This window comes from Stenella coeruleoalba (assembly GCF_951394435.1).
Source record: "Stenella coeruleoalba genome assembly, chromosome: 1".
NCBI classification, from domain to species: domain Eukaryota; kingdom Metazoa; phylum Chordata; class Mammalia; order Artiodactyla; family Delphinidae; genus Stenella; species Stenella coeruleoalba.
The window spans coordinates 50,069,264-50,082,748 of NC_137169.1; the positions used below are offsets into that span (position 1 = coordinate 50,069,264).

At 47.7% G+C, this 13,485-nt stretch overlaps 1 protein-coding gene across 4 annotated transcripts in view; it reads left to right on the plus strand.

Moving 5' to 3' along the window:
- Positions 1–13,485, plus strand: part of FGGY (FGGY carbohydrate kinase domain containing) — a 420,429-nt gene that overhangs the window by 116,585 nt on the left and 290,359 nt on the right. The gene's annotated exons all lie outside the window — the stretch shown is intronic.

The window sequence follows — 13,485 nt, forward strand, 5'->3', positions numbered from 1 at the left end:
TTTGAAGAATTGGGGGAGGGGTGTGTGCCTTCAGCCTACCCACCTGATGCATGGATTGCCTCTGCCCTAGCACGAGGGACCTGTTTGAAGGGAAGGCTCTTCTGGCGGGGGGGATCATGATGAGAAGAAGAGGGGGATGGGAATCAGCTATTTTTCTGAGGTGGAAAAGTTGGAGCTACTCTTCCCATAAGAAACAACCTACACCTGACTTTCCTTCTGCTGTGTGTGTGCACGCGTGCGCGCACGCATGTACACTTCTCTATAGACCTTGGTGTGAGAGTTTTCACTGAGGTCATGATCCTGGCCTCTACCTAATTCTTCCCCTCGTCTTATGCCATCCCTCCTTTCCTCACTTTGTTCACACACATCTGCTTCTCTTGGGCTCCTAGAAGATGCCAAGTTCTTTTCTGCCTCGGGTTCTTTGAGTCTGCCAGTCCCTTTGACTGAAATTCTTCTCCTCTGGCTCTTTTCATTTTTCAGAAGATCAGCAGGGCCCTTCTCCTGCAGTAATATTGGAGCAAAATAATGGAATTGGTTTTTCAGCGTTTATTTTACGTCATACAAAGGAATAATATTTTAAGAGTGTTTGCAATTGTTAATCTTTTTTAAACAGTGACATTTAATATATTTCAAATACAAAAATGTAGGCACATGGTAGGAAGCCTTCCTCTGGGCTCTACTGCTGGTCCTACTCTTGGTGTCAGTTCCCGCTCCCCTGGGCTCCCTGTAAAGCTGCTGTCTCTTCAGGGAGGACGATTACCATCACGCTCCGCACCCTCACCCTCACCCTCACCCTCACCCTCACCCTCACCCTACTTGAGCCTTCAGAACCACAGCCTCCGGGCAGTTCTTCTGCCTTCGTCTGTTGCAGGTGGTTTTGTCCCTGTCCCTACGAATCCGGTAGGTGGCCCTGCTGGGGACCCAATTCCTCCCCCTCCCCAGTGGGAGATGGGTGGGGGCAGAGGGGTTACCACAGCGGAGTGGCAAAGAGGGGCCAGGAGTGCTTGTCATTAGGGTATCCAGGAGGGGAAGGAGGGAACAGTTGGACGGGAAGAGTCAAGAAGGACAAAGTTGCTGATGAACGTCTGAAATCACAGTATCATGCCAACAAAAATAGCAGTAATTCAGGACTCAAGAAAACAGCACAATATGCTTTAATACCAAAACGTGGTGGTGTATTCACAATTCTCACCTTAGAAGTTATCTCCTCAGGGAGACCCCCTCAACAGGGACTCTTCGACCTTCCACAGTGAAGTCCCCATCGCACTTACTACTCTCTGGAAATACATTGTTTCCCCTTTTGTATTGTTTAGTCATCTAAATATATTGTTTGGTCATTGAAATCCCCCAAATGTAATCTAAGCTCCATGAAGGCAGGACCCCTGCCTGCTTGCTCCCCAGTGCCTAGACCTGTGTCTAGAACGTACATAGTCAGTTCCAATCAATATGTGTTGAATGAGTGGACGGGAACAGTTTTGGCAATCCAGGTTGCTTTGGGTGAGCTGAACATTGAGGAAAGGGGCGTAGTTGCCTACAGTTCTCTAAGCAAGGTCAGGCAATGCTGATACAGGCTTGGTTATTATCATTACAATTATTATTTTGTTTCAAAAACTTTGAGGATGCCAGGCATGTTGTGGAATTGAGGGAAGTAAAAATCTTGCAACAGATGGTACCACCTGCAAAAGAGAATAAGTCTAATTTTCTACCCCACCCTCCGTTCCCTATCACAGATATGAATAAACACACACCAAATTGTTTTTAATGCTCCCTTTGGAGGGAGGGCACGTTTAGTATTCTGAGTCAGGCTAGGAGAGTCTGTAGCCACAGGACAGCTGGGAACTCAGGTCCACAGAGGGCGCCCGGGATGGAGGTGAGGAGAAGGCGCCTCCTTGTCTGGTGACAGCAGCTGGGGCCTTCTCTGCTTCCCTCCCCACAAAAATCCAGTTGGAACCAGCGCATGCTGGGATCCTGCCTGCCAGACAGAAACAGATGGCCTCAGGCCGCCGCCGATCTGGTGGCACCAACTGCATAGCTGCTGCTTTACTCACGGTCAAGGGAGACGGAGATGGAGATGGTGGAGGTGAGGGCCGGTCACCTTGCATTCCCTCAGCAGCTGAAGTGACTCACTTTGCCGTGGCTGAAGTTACAGGTCAGGTTCTGTGGGCTGTAAGAATTCTGTCTGCTCACGCCAATGAGAAGCAGACTTGGCTAGGAATATTTGTAAACCTGTATATCTTCAATCAAAGTGTTTGAAAAAGATACTTTATTTTTTCCCCTTCATCCTTCACCTGCCACAGAAAGGGCTTGTTGGAGTTAGCTTAGCAGTCATTTGTTAAGTGCACTGCCCCCCCCCCCGCCCTGCCCATGCAGCTTTGAGGAGGACAGCAAAGGGGGGGTCAAAGAAGCTTCCCTCAAGCAGCCGCATAGCACAGGGAGATCAGCTCGGTGCTTTGTGACCACCTAGAGGGGTGGGATAGGGAGGGTGGGAGGGAGGGAGACGCAAGAGGGAAGAGATATGGGAACATATGTATATGTATAACTGATTTACTTTGTTATAAAGCAGAAACTAACACACCATTGTAAAGCAATTTTACTCCAATAAAGATGTTAAAAAAAAAAAAAAAAAGAAGCTTCTCTCACATCCCTGAGGATGTATGAGCAACTCGGAAAGGCAGAGCGGGAGATGTAAGTAACATTGCATGAGGAGTTAGACGGTTTACTTTCTGGGGCCAGGATCATCACCCACTAGAGGCGGGACCCTTGGCAGGTCCCTTAACCGCCATGGCCTCCTGCTGTCTCATCTCCCATACGGGAAGGTAGGACTGGACTGGGAACATCGGATAGATTAGCTCTCATGCCTGTTCTTATCGATTGGAAATTGCTATCTGGAGCAGTGTGTGGGATGACTGGTAAGTCAGTCTCAGCTAAGCGACAAAGAAATATCCACTCTTGATGTTCTCCAAGTGTATGGACCCAGGGATAGTGGCTCACAGGCCAGATATTACCTGACTTGATGGTAATTTCTGCCCCTGTTATTTTATGATTCCATGTGTCCTGCAGGGATCATGTAACATTTTCCAGTTTTAATCATTGCCTGAGACTTTATTAATGAAGGTGAGGAACATACACACAATCTGACTTTTATTGAGAGTTTGAGATTCTGTCATTTGACCCTCCTCTTTTTTTTTTTTTTTTTTTCTGGTACGCGGGCCTCTCACTGCCGTGGCCCCTCCCGTTGCAGAGCACAGGCTCCGGACGCGCAGGCTCAGCGGCCATAACTCACGGGCCCAGCCGCTCCACGGCATGTGGGATCTTCCCGGACCGGGACACGAACCCGTGTCCCCTGCATCGGCAGGCGGACTCTCAGCCACTGCGCCACCAGGGAAGCCCCTTGACCCTCCTCTTTTTGGAGAGAGAAACTATTAAAGTCATTAAAATGACTTGCCCAAAGTCATTCAGCTAATAAGTGATAGAACTGGAATTCAAACTCAGATCTGCCTGCCTTCAGAACCCAAGTGCTCAACCACCACCCTGCACCACTCCCCAGTTGGAGATTGTCATTAAATGTCCATGGGAATTGCACTCGATGTTAAGGACACAGAGATCAGAAGGGTGCTCGAGAGATTTGTTAACTGCTATCTGCCCATCTCTTTTGAGCTTACAAAGCACTTTCGAAATATTGTGAACATATACTGAGTGCTAAAGACCCATACAGAATTTTTTTTTACCTGGATTATTTCATTTAAACTTTCAAAGCTATTACTGCTTTTTTTCAGGGGAGATAACTGAGGCTCAGAGAGTTAGGCAACTTGCCCCCGTGGCTGGGACTAGAGCTGAGGACTGCGCACCTCTGGAGTCTCTGATGGCACCTGTTAGTGCTGGCGAGTACCGAGTGGACCACTTGGCAACATTAGAGGTGCTTTTGAGTGTGAAAGGTGGGGTGAGTATCCCCCTCGCTTAGGTCTCTTCTGTCCTCTAGAACTTGGGGAAAATATTGCCCTTACTTCCCAGTGTGAGCAGGGAAGGTTCCCGGCTGCTCTTCCTGGGCCCTGTCCCCTGGCTGGGGCCGAGGGAGCTCCTCTGGTCCAGTGCTCAGCCAGCGTGTGAGTGGCTGGTCACCACGTGACTGACCTCATGCAGCGGGAAACTTTCTTCCCCTTCGTGAGAACTGAAAACATTAGGGCTTTCCTGGTGGCGCAGTGGTTGAGAGTCCGCCTGCCGATGCAGGGGACACGGGTTCGTGCCCCGGTCCGGAAAGATCCCACATGCCGCGGAGCAGCTGGGCCCGTGAGCCATGGCCGCTGAGCCTGCGCGTCCGCAACGGGAGAGGCCACAACAATGAGAGGGCCGCGTACCGCAAAAAAACAAAACAAAAACAAAAACAAAAACTGAAAACATTAGACCATCAGATGTATGACTGCACTGAATGCAAGAGATTAAAAAGAGGTGACCTGCCAAATAGGTGACCTGGAGTAGACCTTTAGAAAAGTGAATCTCCTGCTGGCCCTGCTAAATTTAATTTCAGTAATTCTGTTTTTGTTTTTTAAAAAACTATCTTAGAAACTTAAAGGTTAAAGAATAATAAATACACATACCTAAGTATATATAGAGAGATTTAAAATGTGTGTGAAAATAGGGCTCTTCAGAGGGTAAGTGGAATAGTACTTTTCTACTTCAGTAGTCTCTCCTCTTGATTTTTTTGCTTGGGGAACTTTCTGTCTTTCCAGTCAACTCAGTTCATTTGGTGCTGTTGCTTTCCTTTTATGAAAACGATTAATTCTGGGGATTCAATCAAAATAGACTTGAAAATACAACCCTCAAATTGCAAATACCAGGGAATCTGGAATTTGCCTTTTCTGGGCTGAAGTTGTTTGTGGGTAGGTTTGCTGCCTCGCCTCTGCCTCTACCCAACAAGAAGAAGTCTCACTCTTTTCCAGGCCCCCCCTCCCCGTTCGTTTCCAGCAGACATGCATAGGCACCCATGCACACCCACGTGTGCCTGCATGCTCACACACGTTTTTGACTTTGTGCTAATAGGTAAAAAAGGCCAGCATCAGCAAGGCTGGGCCGCAGGCCTGTCTGGTTTAAATCTAAGCTGCCTGGGAGATCTGGGGTAATAAGTGAGTGACAACAGGTGCAGATTTTGTTACACCCTCCTGAGCTCAGCCCATAGTTCTTTCTTTGATTCTTTTCACCCAACACCCTTGCCTTAGTTGCGTCCGATAAATTTTATAGCTGTTTGATCCTGTTTCAGAGCGAAAGGGAGATTTTTCTCTCCACTTGGCTAAATGGTGCCTAAGTCAAAACCCCACTTCCTGCCCCCTCCTCACTTCTTAAGAAGTAGTGGTAAGGAACAACCGCCAGCCAGAAGCTGCTGCTGGGTCCGGTGTCTGCAGTCATGCACGTGAAGAGCTAATTTTCGGGTCCTGTTTTAGAAGAGCCAAGAATTAACTTGCAGAGAATTAACCATTTGGGGAGAAAATAATTACTGGGCTTCTTCTGCCCTGTGATAACTGGAGCCACCGGTGGATCCTTCCTAGTGGTGTCAACACCCACTTCTATTTAAAACAAAGTATTGCTCTAGGGGCCTTGAAAGTACTATCTGGATGTGCTCTGTGGCACATTTTTGTGTGAGCCACACTGAATGTTGGCGTTACAAGGGGATTTGTTTCATATCTTTTTGGTGCTAAGTCCCAGGGCAGTGAGACATTTTCTTTTTTTAATTTTTATTTTATATTGGAGTATAGTTGATTTAACAATGTTGTGTTAGTTTCAGGTGTACATCAAAGTGATTCAGATATACATGTATCTATTCTTTTTCAAATTCTGTTCCCAATTAGGTTGTTACATAATATTGGGCCGAGTTCCCTGTACTATATAGTAGGACCTTGTTGATTATCCATTTTAAGTATAGCAGTGTGTACATATCAGTCCCAAACGTGTATGGCTTCTGCAGGTGCCAGATGTGTTCATGGGCCCTGCATGCAAACTTGTGGTGGGGCCCCATCAGGGTTCCTTCAGAAACAGGCTGTGGTCTGAGAAGAGCATTGTTTCTGATACGGTCCAGTGTCCTCTAGAAATTTTGAACCTTGCCCAGCTGCTCTGTTCCCCAGTGTGTGGATTTTTTTTTAAATATACTAGCTCACAATACGTTTGGAAAGGAGATGGTGGACTTTTCCATTGGTTATTGGAGGGGACCTGAATACAGCAGGTCAGATGCCTCAGTCTGATCAGAGTACAACAAAATGTCACGTGGTCTCATGATGTAAATACCCACTGTCCGCTGCCAACTTCACAATCTGGATGTCTGTCCTGCATTCTCTCCTGATCTCCAGACTGCACAACGAGCTCATCATTAGGTATCTCTACTTGCTGGTTCACAGGCACCTCAGGCTCCACTCCTTTTCCCTGAAATAATTTTGCTTTTCTTTCAATGTTTCCTGTCATAGGGAAGGTGCTATCAGTATTACCCAAACCAAAACGCTTGATATCATACCTCCCATATCCATTACTGTTCACTAAATGAGGGGCAAACACTATTATATTGCCCCTTAACTACCTCTGGGATCCGTTATCCTCCTGACTGGGCTCCTTGGCTCCAGCCGTCCTTCCTGCCTTTCCCCCAACTTGTATCCCACCTCACCTTCTCACTCCTCACCTCCCTCCCCGAAACCGGTGGTCCGTCCACCTCTAGTCTTATCTTTGAACGTGGATCCATTACTTCTCCATTTGAAACCCTTCGGCAGCATCCCATGCCTGCAGTTTTCAAGTCTTACCTCCCTAGTGCGGAGTTCAGGCCTGCTGTGATCTAGCTATTCCCTGATGTTCCCAGCTCACCCTCTGCCACTCTCCTGGTGGAAGGGATCAAAAAACCTGGATCCCTTCATTCTCTTTCAGCTCTTTGTATTTTTGCACATGCTATTTCCTCTGCTAGCAATGCGCTTTCCTTAACTGGCTTAATCAACTTCTGTACTTTTGTGTTATTAGGTTATAGTCCTATTTGTGGCTTATATAAGATGGCATCTTTCTTTCTTACGTGGTAGTCTAGAGATGGATGTTTTCCGTGAGATCCTCCAGGACCCCAGGTGGCTTTGAACCATCCTTATGTGATGCTCTTGTACGCATGATCCGAGGTGGCTTTCAGCCTCGGTCTCCTTCCAGGCAGCAGGATGAAAGATGGATGAAGAAGAAACATACGTTTCCCTTTAGGGGCACATTCTAGAAGCTGTACATATCTCTCCTTCCCAATCTTTCCTGCCTCCTGGCTGTCTGGTACTCTACTTCCGTGGTAGTAGAAGTAGTAGCAGCAGCAGCGACAGTGATGGTGGTGGTGGTAGCAATAGACCTCTAGCAGAAGTCGTAATAATAGTAGCAGGGGCAATAATAGTAGGAAGAGTAGAAGCAGTATCATTTCCCATTCAGAGTTTCAGAAGAAATTGAAGGGTTAAGTGGCCTTGGTCACAAAGTCACACAGCTAATGCATAGACAGCCACGTCAGCATTCGAACCCAGAGCCCTCTTACTCCAGAGCCCACCACCAGCTTTCAGTCCAATCCCACTGAGTGACAGTTGTTTCTTTACATGATTATCTCTCCCGCTAGAATCTGAACTCCTTGAGAAAAAGGACTTTTCCAGTCCTTTTGTCTTTTGTAGAGCTTTGTCTTTGTAGAGCTTAGCATAAGGCTCGGCATATAGTCAGTAATCAGAAAGCACTTTAGACATATAAGTCAGGTTTCTTAACCTTGGCACTCTTGACGTCTTGGGCCAGATGATTTTCTGTTGCAGGGCTGTCCTGTGGGGTGTTGTAGGATGTTTAGCACCATCCTTGGCATCTACACACTAAACGCCAGTCGTACATCTCTCTACCTCCCTGTCAGGGAGACCAAAAACGTCCCCAGGCGTTGCCAGCTGTCCCCTGGGAGGCCAAATTCCCCTGGTTAAGAACCACTGATTTAAATCAAGTGATGGCCAAGGAGCCTTGAATACTGCTCACATCCAGAAAGGACGTCTTCAGGATTGGTAAGGCTGCTGCGTCTCTCAAAGATGATGATGTGTTTTCCAGGCCTCTGTGTGTCTGGTGTACAGAGAGGAGGCTTGCTACACTCAGAGGGTGTCTGCGGAGGCGGCTGCAGTGATCTCCCTGAGTATGCCAAGCCTTCTTGGGAAATACCAGAGAGGGTCCCTCTGGAGGCAGATCTCCCTGGGCCCTGCAGATCTGCTGCCTGGCCTGGCACCATGTGGCAAAATCTCATCGCCTTACCCAAAAATATGCTTTTGTAACTCTCCTGGCAATACAGGGGCCGTGTTCTGTTTCCTGATTTCTCTTTTCTATTTCCAGATGTGTTACTGGTGACATGTGGAGCCCATGGAGAACTCTGTTGCAACCCAAGTCTCTTATTCTCTGCCAGCCCCGTTGTCATAATTTTCCCGCCGTCTAAGCCAGTCTAAGTTATGTTACCATGTGGTGGTCAATGTCTGGGTATCGTTGTCACCTATAGTATTCTCGGGCCTGTAGCATGTTGCAAGGAGAAAGCTTTATAGGTTTTTCTACAGAGGGAGTTAGCCCTTCTGTGCTTGCATCGCCTTTATTGATGACAAGGGACAGGAATTCTAAATCTGCCATTTATTTGTTGTGTCATTTTGGACAGTATACTTAGCTTCATTGATACTTTATTTGTTTACAAAATAGAGTAACCTATTTGTCCAAGCTACCCCTACAGAGTTATTATAAGAGCAGAATAAGATAATCTGTGCAAAAGGCTTAGACTCCCCAGTGTTATATACTATTAGTGCACTTTTTGCACCCAAGAAGACTGCAGCATCCTCGTTCTTCGGTGCTGGTTGTAAGTTCAGTTAAGGTAGACTCTATCTCTGCCTTTTTCTCCCAGTTCCTAGGACCTAGAAAGTATTCAGTAAATACGTGATGAATGACTGTACGAAGAAGAGTTGGAAAGTCAGACCCTGTGGTCCATTGCTCCACTGGGGGCTGGAGACAGGGGTAGAGAGTTGAGTTATTGCGTGGTTTACATGTCACTTACATTTGTGAAAGACGTTGCAAGCAATCACATTTTTAAGAGTTCACAGAGTATTTACTAGAGGTCACAAACTTGAGTGCCTGCAGAGGCGGTACACACGTAAGACACTGGCAGGCATGAGGTAAGACAGGTGAGGAGGGACCCAGGAAGCTGGGGAGAGCACCCCCAGCCTGAAGACATTCACAGTTCATGTACTTTGAAGTCTCTGCATCAGCCAAACAAAATATGTCTTTGGGCCCATTTAGGTCTTCCGGCAGCCATTTGTGACTCCTAATTTACAGTGTACCTAGGATAAACCCTGGCACAGGTGCTGGGCAGATAAAGATGAGGCGCTCAGAGTCCAGTAGCAGAGGTGGACAGAAAATGAACAGTGAAAGAATGAGAGTAGCTAAAGTGTATTGAGAGCTCCGCCAAGCTCTGTTCTGTGTCCTTTACAAATGACAACAGCCCAGTGTGAGGTAGGGGCTCTTATTGCCCCTGTAAATGAGGCTAGTTAAGATGCAAAGAGGTTGAGTAACTTGCCCAAGGTTATGAAGCCAGTAGCTGGCTGGTGATGAAATGTAATGTGCTGTGGCCAATGGTGAAAGAGCACAGCAGCCCCCTTCTAGATCTCATCCTTCCACTCTTGCCCCCTTCCTGTCCATCCTCCACACATCAGCCTAAGTGGTCTCACAGGGTCACTGAGATCAGGTCCCTCGCAGTCTCGCAGTTGCTCACGCAGTAACGTCCCTGCTCCGAGGAGGCCCCGTGCCATCAGGTCTGCGCTCAGCTCCGCTTGCTCAGCTGCACAGGCCCCAGACCCTTACGGTCACTCTCCCCTCTGCCCAAGTCTCTCCTTCTTCTGAAGGACCGTTGTCATTCCTCTGGCCTCAGCTCCAGGGTCCTCTCCTCAGAGGCCCACGCTGCCAACCCTGTCCAAAGGCAGCCTTCTGCGTCACTCTCCTCCTTGTCATTCTGCTGGTCTCCTCCCTGGCACGCGTGTTTGCCTGGCTGACTCCCCCACTGGGATGTGAGGTCCAAGAATGCCAGGACCTGTCCTGTTCCCTGTCTCATGCTATTGGTGACACATGGCCAGCACAAAGTAGACACACGATAAAGACATGTCTGTTGACTGAACGAGGCAGCAAGTGGGAGGAGGCTAACTTCACGGTGCAGAATCAGAGAGACTGAGACGCACCTGACGTCATATAGGTTAACTATGGCACAGTCGAGATTTGAGCTGATCGTGACAGCGCCTTGCTTGAAACCCGTCATTGCCTCCCCATATTTCTCCGGTTAGCGTCCCTGGCACTTGGCATGGGCCACAAACCTTGATGTCTGGCCTTGCGTCGCCTCCAGCCCCATGGCCTCCGGTTCTCTGCACACCCTCCCTTCCTGCTGTAGCCACGCTGACTTTGCTGCCGCCTAGTCAGTCCACGTTCTGGCCGGTCCAGCCCTTTTCACATTCTCTTCCCTCAGCTCTCATTATCCTTCGAGTTTCATCTTAAACACTCCTTCCCCAGGAATCTGTACCCAAGCCCCCGGACCAGATTAGATGCCTCTCAAGTACACTCCATTGCATTGATCACCACTGTCGCTACGTAGTCATTTTTGTGATTCACTGTCTGATTCTGATTCTGGCTCTTCTGCCCAGGTCCCCAAGAAGGGCACCCGGTTCATCTCACTCATCTCTGTGTACGCAGGGTCGCTTCCTGGGCCTGTTAGGTGGCAGGTGCTACGTAAACATTTGTCCAGGGACTGAGTGAATGAATCACTGAGTGTCAGTGAGTGAATGAAGAGCACCTGAATCTACTGTCCCCACCTCCCTTCTCTGGGAAATCTCCCTGATAAGATTCCACAGCCTGGCGGGCGCTTGCCCTTCACAGATGTCTGTCTGTATCTGGTAACCAGAGAGGTCGAGCTACAGGGGTAACGAGCCCTGTGTTTGTCTTGTCCCAGCGCAGGAAAGGGAAGAGCTTTGGCTCTGACTGTTATAATGAGGACTAAAATTAGCCCTTCGGGGGTGATCTTTGTTTACCACTGCCTGAGGTCACTGTTCTTGGAGAAAGGTCAAGAGAACCGGACAGGAGGTGGGTGTTTACAAGTTCTGGCTCGACTAGCCCATGATACCACGCCTCAGACCCTCGTTTCCCTGACCCCTCGTTAATTAGATCTGAAGAGGCGACCTCAGACATGGATTTTGTCTTTGAAGAAGGATCCAGAGCCCAGGATAGCGTCCTGAAGGCTTTGTTCTCCTCCTCCCCTCCACGCTCAGTCAGTCTCTCACCAGGTCCTTGTGATTCCAGCTCCTCAGAAGCTTCTCTTCTTCCTCGGGGGATGGGCAGGGGCATGGGGGGGTGGTGGTCAGAGTTCTGCTGTCGCCTGAGGAGCCCTGTGTTTTAATTTGCATTACGTGTGACGGTATCTGCCGCGACCTCCAGGTTGGGCGTTCTTCAGGGTTGGTGGTGGGAAACCAGGTCTGTACAGAGATGCAATCAGAAGGGAAAAGTGTGGGGCAGATAAACCCGCTTTTGCCCTCAGAACAACTATCCCCCCCCCGCCCCCCACCCCGTAGTGGAGCTCTCTCTGCAGGCCAGGCACTAGCTAAGCATAGTCTGCACCACCCTGGACTGGCCCGTTCTCAGTCATGGTAAGATCCAGACATGGCTCACTAGCTCATCTCCAGGACTTCTGTACCTATTCAAGCCTAAGGACGGCACATCAACTCTTGCTTTTTTAGCTAATAACACTATTTGAGACCTAGAACTTCACTGGTGTCTCATCCCACCGACACAGCTGCCTCGTGTGTACACATCTCGCTGTATACACATTCATAGGGACTTGGAAAATGGTGGGCACTGATATTTGTTGAAGAGGATCTGGAAGAGAAATCGCAGTTGCTAATATTAGTAATTTTGGCTCTGCAACTTTGAGTCAGTTACTTAGTTTAATTTTGTTTCTTTTTACCAGGACTGTCGGGAGGCAAAAATCACATGTGTCAAAGGTGCCTAACCATTTTTTCTTTTGATCAGCATGGCTGTCCTCCTGGTTGGGACACTGCCCTCTCCCTCACGCCTCACTGGACAATGCTTGTTCACCCTGCGGGTCTCACTGAGATGCCACTTCCCCAAGCAGTCCTTCCCTGACCCCCAGGGTAGATTGGGGCCCTCTTAATTATAAGATTTCAAAGTACCCTGCACTTTTCCCACTTAAGACAGCTGTAAGTATTGATATAATTTTATGTTAAATGCTGACCTCTTCTGCTCCCTCCAGGGTACAGGAGGACAGATACCATATCTATCTTATTTTCTTCCTTGACTGGCACAGAATTGGCATTCAGATTGACTTTCCCTAAGGTCAGCATTTAGACCTCCATGTCACTAAATCCTCTTTCACTTGATTTCACTTTTTATTCTGGAAACCTTCAAAGGTATACAACAGTCAACAGAAAAGAAATTTCATGTACCCATTACATGTAGTGGCTGAGAACGTATTTGTCCTGCATCCCACTTCCTAAGCGATGGGTCTAGTGACTGCTTTGGGGAAAGTGTTAGGGAAACACTTAGTACATATTACACTGATGTTACAGATGTGTCAACATACGGCTCACTCTGGAGAGTATGTCCGTGTGCACATATGCATGTGGCAGTGATTGGTCTAATGGACCAGGATGATGGTAGATATTTAACTGAAAATCTTCTGGTTTGGAGTTTTCATGTAAATGCCACTGAAAACATGAATATTTCAGACCCTTTCTGAATCTAGAGTAGTTATTAAGCTCAGGGGAACAGACTCTGTTTGGAGGGAATCTGAGCCAATTTATAGGCTGACAAGAGAACTGTGTGTTGATATAAAATCCACCCTCCCCATGTGGTCTCTGCACCAGTTGGGAAGAGATCTTGGGGTTTCAGAAGAGACCATTTAATGGGGAGATTTTCCATAGGTTTGATGGACAGATTTCAGGAGAAGTATATAGTACGTGTGTGTGTGTGTGTGTGTGTGTGTGTGTGTGTTTAAATGTGCCAAGTGAAGCTGAAGAAAAAGGAGTACTGCTAATACTAGTTATTGTTAATGAAGGCCTGCCCAGGTCAGTTGCTGTGCCAGGAGGTCCTTTACAGTATATCTGTTCCTCACAGCAAGGTTTTAAGTTCAATGTCATTACCCCACCTGAGATGTGAGAAAATGGAGTGGTTCAGAGAGTTGCCCATGCCTAATCACATAGCAAGTGGCAGAGCTAGAATTTCAATCCAGGACTACCTATTTCCAAAGCCTGTGCCCTTTCCATTACACAACATCCTGAAACATTCTTTTGTTTACTTGAGAGGTGAGTACCAGTTGGGAACTTATTCACTTCCTCCTTTATTCATTGTAAACCCAGAATGTTTTACAGATTCTGCAGCAGCAGCCAGCTCTAAGGTTTAGGCATGTCATAGATTTTTTTTTTTTTTTTTCCCAAATGGCTTATGTTGGTG